The sequence below is a fragment of the Apis dorsata genome, unplaced genomic scaffold (assembly GCF_000469605.1).
Source record: "Apis dorsata unplaced genomic scaffold, Apis dorsata 1.3 scaffold_429, whole genome shotgun sequence".
NCBI lineage: Eukaryota > Metazoa > Arthropoda > Insecta > Hymenoptera > Apidae > Apis > Apis dorsata.
The window spans coordinates 1203127-1212697 of record NW_006263682.1 but is presented as its reverse complement, the minus strand read 5'-3'; the positions used below and the strand labels follow the sequence as shown (position 1 = coordinate 1212697).

Here is a 9571-nt window from a genome sequence, read left to right as displayed (position 1 = left end):
TTTTTTTTTTTTTTTTTTTTTAAGAGCGCGAGTCCTTAATTTCTCAACGCTTAAAAAAAAACTTGCTGATATTTTACCATCGAAAGATGTTTAAGATAACGTTCGACTCGCAGATTGAAAAAAAATTAAGACGGTATTTTTCTTTTATTTCACTGTTAACAATTTTATCTTCGCGGACACGGTCACGACGAGTTTCATACACGACTCTTGCCGCGGCGAAGCAACGGGATGACAACTGGACAATCTCCGTAACGAAACTCGTTTAAACGTGCCGTGACTGGATGCACGAACGCGTGAATGCATCGTGTGCATAAACCTTATGTATCACCGAGGTGGAAAGAGGTTTGAATCGGAAGGCGAAGGCGAAGGATCGGAGAATCGGTTCGTAGTTGGAACGTACGAAGAGGACGAAACGAGGTTTGATAAAGAAGAAGAAAAAGAAGAAGAAGAAGAAGAAGAAGAAGAAAAGGTTCGTAATAAAGAATTTTTTCGCCAACGATTTCGTACGTGGAAAGTTGGTCGGTAACGTTTTCTTGCCCCTCGAGCATCGATTTTAATTGATTCGGGCCCTCGACGAGCATTAACGAAGTCCACTTGATTTACACGCCAGCTGCGTGTAGGATCGTTGCCGATATATACGCAAGCGGTACAAGGGAATTGCAAGTGTTGGCGCCGGCGTTTCCAATCTCCGTGTCCTAGGCATAGCGCTATTCCAACCAATGTTTTTTACCTCTCTCCAGGGAAAAAGCGACGCGATACTCTGCCGACCGTAAACACGAGAAAATTATCGTAAGCTCGGCTAAAAGGTGGCGGCAATGTAATGCCTGCTTTCTCTCTTGTTTATGCCTTCTTCTTCTACTCGGTGCAAATGGGGGGAAAAACATGGCTAACGTAAAATAGCGTCGCCTGTTCGTTAGTCACGTTAGGAATAAATTTTCTACCCACCTTTTGACATTGAATCTTCGACTCTTTCTTTTACCCTTACGATCGACGGATGGAACGGGACGAAAGGAGAAGTTCGTTTCGTTGATATAAATTATTTGCGACAATCGCGAAAAAAGTGGTGTTCGATAGCCGACGAATTATATTAGGGGTGTGGGTCGATCGAAAATCGATGGCGTGGGCGTAGAAGACGAGATTGGAAGAGAGCGGTACAATTGATCGTACCTTGTTGTACATACAATGTTGCACGCACCGGGTCTTATGTAAGAAAGAAACAAAGGGAAAGGAAGAGAGAGAGAGAGAGAGAGAGAGACGGTGAAACAATGGACAGATCGGGGGAAGGGGTAGGATCGTAGAAAGCAAAATAAAGGTGCCAAGTAATGTGATATATGGGATCGATTTGAATCCAACGTTTAAGCCGCGAGCTATAATTCAATCTCAATCGTTTTCTTTTCTGTTCCTTCGTTTATGCGCTCTTTCCACCCGTGCCCGCGCTCTCTTTCTCGCCCCCGTGGTATCCCCCCAAGGGCACGCTCGATACTCGATATATACTTAGGTACATCCGAGCTACTCTCGTACTACCTGGTCGTGCATCTTATAATATATACGCGTATCGTGAATCGTTGACTCCTTAAAGTCTCGTTCACACCGTGTCTTGAATGATGGAGATATATTGGGCTACACTTTTCCACCTACGCAACGACCTGCGCTATCTTTACATCGATCCGGCTGTTCTTCACGCTCCGATATATATTATCGCGTGTAACGAGTTATTGAATCGAACGGATATCCCGTTGAAATTGAATGGAATGAAACTTTATATTATTCACGAGGAAACGAAGGACGGATCGACGTCGATTTTGAACGCCATGAAAATTAATTTAGAATTCACAGAAGGGATAGCGATAAGATGCACGTTTCGAGAGGCGTTACACGCTCGAGTCTAACGCTCGAGACTCGTATCACACATGCATCCGCTTTTATGTAGAAACGTGCGTGTAAGAACGCGTGTCGAGTTGTCTCGGTTGGGGCATATAAGAGACGAAGAGCCGACGACATTGAGAGGGACTCGGAGGGTAGTCCGTCAGAGAAATAAGGTAATTAATATTAATGTAGATGGGTACGGTTGATGAACCGTAAAATTCGGACAGATTCGAAGACCGTTCCATTTCGGTTGATTAAAAATTCCTTCCCTTTAAATTTACCTCCGTGCGAATTCTCGATACATCTTTTCGAATATTTCGATGCATATTATATTAAGGTCAACGCACAAGTTGAATAACTGGTTTCTTTTCTGCGTATTATATCGAGATATTTATTAAAATATTCCATCGAATCATTTCGCCATATACGAGAAAAACGTTCGATTCCATCGTATCGTAATTCAAATGTTTCCCGCTCAAAATTTAATACTCTCCTAGTTTACCTCGTACAATACGATTTCCGTTTAAAGACTCTCGTACGGTTTCTTAATAAGCGAAAAAAGTTACGATCAAGATGCTCGGGTGATCGCGAGTCACGCAAAAAATTCGAAATGTCCCGTGCAATTGCAGTCGTGTAACAGCGGTAATCAAGCGAATAATAAACGATGCAAAAGAACGAAATCTCTCCTTCTGTTTATAGGAATATCATCGTATCCCAAGGACAATGTCCAGGTACGTACTGATTCTCCGTACGCTATTTACGTTGACCGGAGAAGGGATTGACTCTCGGTAGTGGTATAGGGGATTTCGAGATTGGGAGAAAGAGAAAAAGGACGAGCCACCGGGGAGGAAGGGAGAGAGCGAAAACTAGTGGCGGGGAGGGAGGGGGGAAGAGAGAGAGGACGAGAAAGGGACATGGGGTCCCGTATACGCTCGTTTCTGCAGAAGAAGACGAAGAGAAGAGGGTGGGGGGGTATTGGTACGGGAACAGCGCGGGCAGTGCACGCGCAGCCGCCGGGACGCGCGCATCCCGTGTGCATTCGCGCTCTTCCAACATCGCAGGAGGAGCCCGCGAAATCTCGATTAACTCGGCACTGTGCAACGTGCCTCGCGACCGTGGTGATCACCGTACGATATACCATTATCGTGAGTTATATTTTTCTTCATCCATAGCATATAATTCTTAATTCGCATCACCGCCATAATGACAAGACGCACGATCTGCGACTATGATTTGCGCAACGACGTGAAGTTGACAGCGGAGTTCGAGACCGGCCGGTACTCGATAAATTTCTCGAAAGTCGATCGCGATAATCGCAATGGAAATTGTCGCGTAATTGTAGTTGTTATTTAATTACGCGAATTCGTAGAATCCTCGAAGCTAGATAATTCTCGGTATCGTAATATTATGTCGCAATTGACTTTCGTTCGCTGTGAAAGGTAAACAAAACATAACATTCGGTATCAACAAAACATACATTCTTTCGAAGGACATAACGTTCAGTGTGTATCGTGACTTCGGTGGATTCGGTCGTGTACGAACGAGTGGAGCGTATCGTTATTAAAATAATCGAATCGTGATTTCGTCGTGAATTTTTTCTATACCATGTGTTTTTTATTGCATGTTGCACCGAGTTGAGAGAAAGAGAAAGAGTTATACGTTATTTTAGGCGTGGATAATCGTGGCGAGTGAATAATACGCGAGTGTTACGAAGCATTTTCGTCAAACCGTTACGTCGTAGTAAACGAATTGTCGTCTTCGCGTCGGAAAGATGATTATTTCTTCTTTTTCGGGCGTGAAGAATTAACGTTCGCGAATTCGAGAATGCGCTAGTGGAACCGGTTATATCGTGGGAACCGTGGCATAGAGCAGGTCCCGATAGAAGGAAGGAATCGAAATATTTCGAAATTCGTTCGTGACGAGGATCGCTGGTCGTTTTCGCGCGGCGATGAAGGGGGCGCAACAGGAATTTGACGGTTGTGTATGAAGTGTGACGGTAAAGTGCAATCGAACAGGTGCATCGAAACGAAGCGCGGCGGACAACGATGAATCATTGGAGGGTGACATTTCTTCGCGCTGAGTAACTGCGTCGTTCGTCTTCTACGACCGGTGAGTCTTTAATTTTAAATTTTAATTTAATTTTATTCGACAATTTAATGCTAGTTTATATTGCGTATATTCGCACTATGTTTCGTTGATAAACAATGTTCCGATAGTTGGTCGTAAAAAATTTCGTTTTCTGCGTTTCATTTCGCGAATATTTTCCATTTGAAACTATTATTTAGGATGTTTACATAAATTTTTATATACAGAGAAAGATACAGATATAGATATTTATTCGCGATTATGTTAACTTTTATACAAGTTTCGCATAAGATTTCCAAGAAGATCGTCGTGCGTAATTATCATTGTACACACACACACACACACACACACACACACACACACACACACACACACACACACACACACACACACACACACACACAAATTTTGCAATCGTATTTAGTAATCGTACGTAGCAAAGTATATTGTTATAAGGGATCGTTGCAAAACTTATCTCCGTGTTTGGAACTGCATCCACTCGTTAAAAAGTATCGCGGATGAACATCCTCTGTTGCTTCGCGTCCTCTTACACGTAGTCGGTATCTTCACACTTGCCTTTCTTCTTTCACCACTTCTCTCTCTCTCCCCTCGCTCCCTCTCTCCCCGTTTCTCTTCCTCGCCTCTGTCACTGCCGCCTACCGATCCATTCGTTGTTTTTTCTTCTCAGAAGGGACTCGCCGAGTAGCGAGAATTAATGTCGAGTGCACAAGGGATTTCGAATCAGTAGCTATTTCCGCTATTGTCGCGATGGAGCGAGTGCGTGCGTGCGTATGTGTATGTGTGTGTGCGCGCGCGCGTTCCGACCCCTCGCCGTTTCCTTCGCGTTGGTTACACGTCTCGAACGCGATTTTTACATCGAGATACACGGGGAACAATAACGATGGGGCGGTGGTTAATATCCAAGGATGTAATTATTCGACGATAGAGACTAATAGAGCGTACATCGGTGCGCACGGTGGGAACCGGAAAGGAACAAAAACACGAGGGGGGAACAAAAATCCGGTGAAAGAAGGAAGGAGGCATATATCCGTGACACTTGGAGGACTGTCTCGTCCCCTTTAGGGGAAGGTTTTCTACTCTAATATCATCGAGATCTCCTCCTGTTTTTCGCAGTCTTCGCGTTGGTCGAGAGGGGTTCGTGTAAGAGTTAGCAAATGCGGAGAATACTCGCCGTATATCGTACTTCGATGCGAAACGATCGAGTGTGCGAGACGAGGCTCGAAGCGAGCAGTTTGATATCCCCGGTTCGAGAGATAAGTGCATAAGAGATGAGAGAGGGGGGAAAAAAACAGAATTCTGCACAGATCGAGGAGAAAGAGATCGAAAGAGTGTGTGTCGCGTCTTGAAGATTAAACTCGTTACATTCTTCTTCCGAATCGAATTCTTCGGTTCTTTTTAGATAACATGGAAATCGCGTGACATGGAACAACAAACGTTTAATTCGTTGAATAGCGGGAATCGATCGATCGCATGAATATATAAGTCGTTTGGACGGTCGATGCGTGACCGTTTAACCAAACCTGTGGGGGGAAGGGGGCCTCTATAGTTGCCTTTTCGCCCCCTGATTCGAACTCTGTCGCATATAAAACAATATTGGCTCGGTTACGTCAATGGCACCAATGTTTATAACTAATTACCGGTATCAGGGAAACGCGTGCGTGTCGAACGAAGACGAGAGACGTTCGTTTGAATAACATTTGGCCGGGAACTAGGCGGCACATAACGGAACGGAGGGGAAGAGAGAGAGAGAGAGAGAGATGTACCGAGAGACGGTGAATTAGATGACGAGGGGGGTGGTAAAGGGGAGTTTCATTTTGAACGAGGAGGCATTCTCTGCGTTCGTCCAAGCTCGATCTAAACGGGCAATATTAGCTATTGACTTTGGCTCATGGGGTTTGTCGATGGTCGGCTAAGTGATGGCGTTGGTTCTGACCGTTTGGTACAGGGAAAATTTCGATCCTGTCTCCTCTTTGCGATTGATCGTTTACGAGGGAAGGACAAATTTTCACGGTAAATAAAAATGATGGAGTATCGACGAGAATAAACGCGTATAATCTTTTTTTTCTTTCTGTAATAACATTTCGAACTCGATCATTCTTCTTTTCGTGCCTTCTTTTCTTTTATTTTTGCTAATAAAAAAAATGGAGAAAATTTCTCTCTCTCGTCGTAATAATACGCGTCTTCGAATAAACATTGTTAAACTCTCGTGCCCGAAGCGCAAGATGCTTGGCTTCGTTCTCACCGGAATCCTCACAAACGCGACTAAGGCACAGTTTCTCGCTCGTTCCGTGCTACTTTTCCTTCCCTCCCTCCCTCGTTATTCGATTTGGTTTAGCGTTACGACTGTCGCTACAGCTGTCGACCTGTCTAGGGTTCACGATCCGTGTGTTGCTCGCCGATGTTCGTGACCTATCCACAAAGCTTTCCGTTGGGGTTCACGGACGCTCGTAAAACTTAACTCGTGGTGGGTAGGTGAGCGTACGCGTTTTCATGTTCTTGCTCGTAGCAGTTTGTCTCTTTCGAATGGCATCTGGTATAAATGGAAGTTTCTTTTCGAACCGACTTTTGTCCCGGAGTTTCGTATTCATCTCGTATGCCTGGCTCCGCCTGAGAGGGGGAGGAGAGAATAACTTTGTCGTCCGTCGTTGGAGAAAAGATCTCGCGATAAAATCTCGCCTGTACCCTTTTATTTATTTATTTCGACACAGGACAAAGTATTATTTCGAGGATCATCGAGTAAAATCGATGACGGTTAAAAAGTTAATATCCGTTTGAATTTTCACTATGAGGGCGTAATGATTGTTACACAGTGTACCCGTATTCGAGGCGTTTGAGAAAGGTTTTCAAAGATTGGCGGCTCTTTGAAAATTATTACTCGCACAAATCTTAGTTCCCCCTACTCTCTTTCGCTCGAGGATGATTAGATCTCGAGATTTCATTCCGAATATTCCTTCGATTTCGATGATAGGATAATAGAAGAGATGTAACGGTTCGACGTCATATTTTCGAAAGCCCGAAAATTATTCATTTCCCCGCGCGTAATTTGGCTTAATTTAATCGCGAGCGAAGGCTCGCGTTCGCCCAGATTCTGGATCCCCTCCTGCCCTCGGTTTATCTCCAACGGTAATAACCCTTTATGGATTTCGCAGACTGGCTTAATATAAACTGCGATTTAATTGCCGAGCCGGCCGATAAATCATGTATCGGCTATAAATTTGCAGAAGGCCTTGGCAGCAGGGCGCCGGTTACGCGGTTACGTTGTATCACCCGACGATAAAAGTAATGGAATCTTATCGATGGTTAGAACAATAATAATTCACGGGTAACGTTAAGCGCCACCCACCTCGTTTGTGTTTCGCCGTTTATCGCCGTATAAATCCGGATAAAATATCAACGGGAGAATAATATTCTCGGGAGAAGTGGAGCGCGGAATAAGCGATTTGGCATACCGTCGTGACCGAACGCGCTGTGAATCATTGATTCGATTTCGAATACTTGAATCCCGGGACGGTCGGTGCCAACAAGTAATAACCGAGTCACGTACTTGATTAAATTTATCCCCTGTTATTGATTATCCTTTCACGAGGATAATGGAGATCCGAGTTTTATCCGTTATCGTCGTCTCATCTTCGTGTTATCGTTTTTCGAACGTTTTTTCCCAAACGGCAACATTTTTATCGATAAATCTCGCGATGTAACGAGCAACGTACGATCGAAGAGGCAAGTTAACCAGAGCGAAGAGGTGGTTAACAGAAACGGAAGGTTGAAGGGTTCGAGGAAACGAGAGAAGACGGAATACCCGTAAATTCTAAAGCCAGTTTAGCTACCTAACCTAAGCATCAGTTTGAATATCGGTCGGCGCTACTACCACTCGTCGGTCGTAGCGGCAATTTCTTCCCTCGAATCCGCGCCAACTGTTGGGTCATCGACCCCACGAGCTACTTTGCGAGTCATCGATTTACGGTTTGAAAAAAACCGCTCAAAGCAGATTCGTTGCTAATTAAGAACGGGAGTTAGCGTTAGCTCACGAATACGGGGCGGTAATACCGTCGCCGAGAAGAAGTCGCGCTGCACACTTCGATCCCGCACGCATCGAGGATCGAGTGGTCTCGTAATTCTTTCAATCGCGCCGAGATACGAATCGACGAATCGATATTTTTGACTACGAACTCCCCCTCCTTCTCTTATAATAAAAAGAGCGTGCAAGAGAAAAGAAATAAAACCGAGTAAGTTTCGCTCATGGAGCGGAGAGAAGGAAGAGAAACGACATTCTCTCTCTCGTGAGAGAATCCCGTTAATAGTTGGGTTACTATAAGGGGCGATTAGGCATATGCGATCCATATTATCCGTTGCATCGGAACTGGAGCCGGAACAACAACACTCGTGGCTGGATATAAAAGAGCGAACTCGAACGAATCGACACCATCTGGTGTACCTGAGTGGCTGCCGCATTACCCTTGAAAGCTCACCGCTCTCGAGTGACGCGGCTCTCCTATGCCGCGGGTGCATTCATCGTGTAATTAACGTCTCGTAATTATGGCCGCGGAAGAGCAAAGAGAGAGAGAGAGAGAGAGAGTCTGGACGTCTCGTGGTCGCGCGTGCGCAGGCGCCCCCCGAGACTGCTCCTGGATATTACGAGCTTTCATGGGGCTCCACGTGAATAAGGCGCTTCTGAAGAGGGTGTTACGAGCATTATGGACCTCTCGACGATGGACCAACGAGTGTTGGTCAACGAGCCGTTCATCGCTCGCTCAAGGTGCAACGCGTCTTAGCCACTCTTTGACGACTAGCTACCCCCTCTTTCTCTCTCTCTCTCTCTCTCTCTCTCTTTCTCTCCTTTTCTCCTCCTCTCTCGCGGCGCGGCCCGAGGACCTGAATCCGTATCGCTCGTCCTCGCCGTGCGCGCCTTTATATCTTTCCTCGATTCAGTGCAGCACGCGTCGTCGATGCACGTGAATACCGAAACCATTTCCGACACAGGGAATTTGTTAAGCTTAGCTTAGGAAAACCAATGGTGACGATCCTTCTTGTTGGCGAGGCTCCTTTTCCGTAGCCGCCTTTAAGAACCGCCCTTTCTAGTCGCCGATGAATCGCCTCCTTGCCGATTCTTTTTTTCCTCGAAAGGGTTGCTACCCTCCCCTGTATCGCCGCTTTGCAAGAACTACTGCGGAAGTCGATTTATCTCGTCCGGAAACGAAACTTTCGCTCCGTGTAAAATCGAACTTACATTTGTCTTCGCTTTAATCCAACGGTCGAAAGAAAGAAAGAAAGAAAGAAGGAAAAAGGAGGAGGAGGTCGAATCTGTGGAACTCCTTGAAGCGTGGCTTCGAGTGATCGACGTCCTACGCTTACGTACAGGATACAGGCTATATTGGCTTTTCTTTCTTTTTCTTCCTTTTCCTTTTCCACAAGTGGATATCGAAAATCACTCGGCATACCGATTTGTTAGGCCGAGATTGCGCAAAAAAAAAAGAAAGAAAAGAACGAAGAGAAGTCTGGCGAAGTCTGGAGGGAGGGAAAGCAAGAAGGAAGGGATAGGGGAATAATAATGGTCGGAGCTGTACAGCGTCCGTCCAGCTAGTAACGCGAATAATGTCGA

The 9571-nt window shown here is 45.4% G+C and overlaps 1 protein-coding gene across 1 annotated transcript in view; it reads left to right on the top strand.

Moving 5' to 3' along the window:
• The first annotated feature begins 2733 nt into the window (after window positions 1-2733).
• Window positions 2734-9571, top strand: part of LOC102672409 — a 248011-nt gene continuing 241173 nt past the window's right edge. The window contains exon 1 of the mRNA XM_006619715.2: window positions 2734-3979. The gene's annotated coding sequence lies outside the window, so the exon portion shown is untranslated. The remainder of the gene's footprint in view (window positions 3980-9571) is intronic.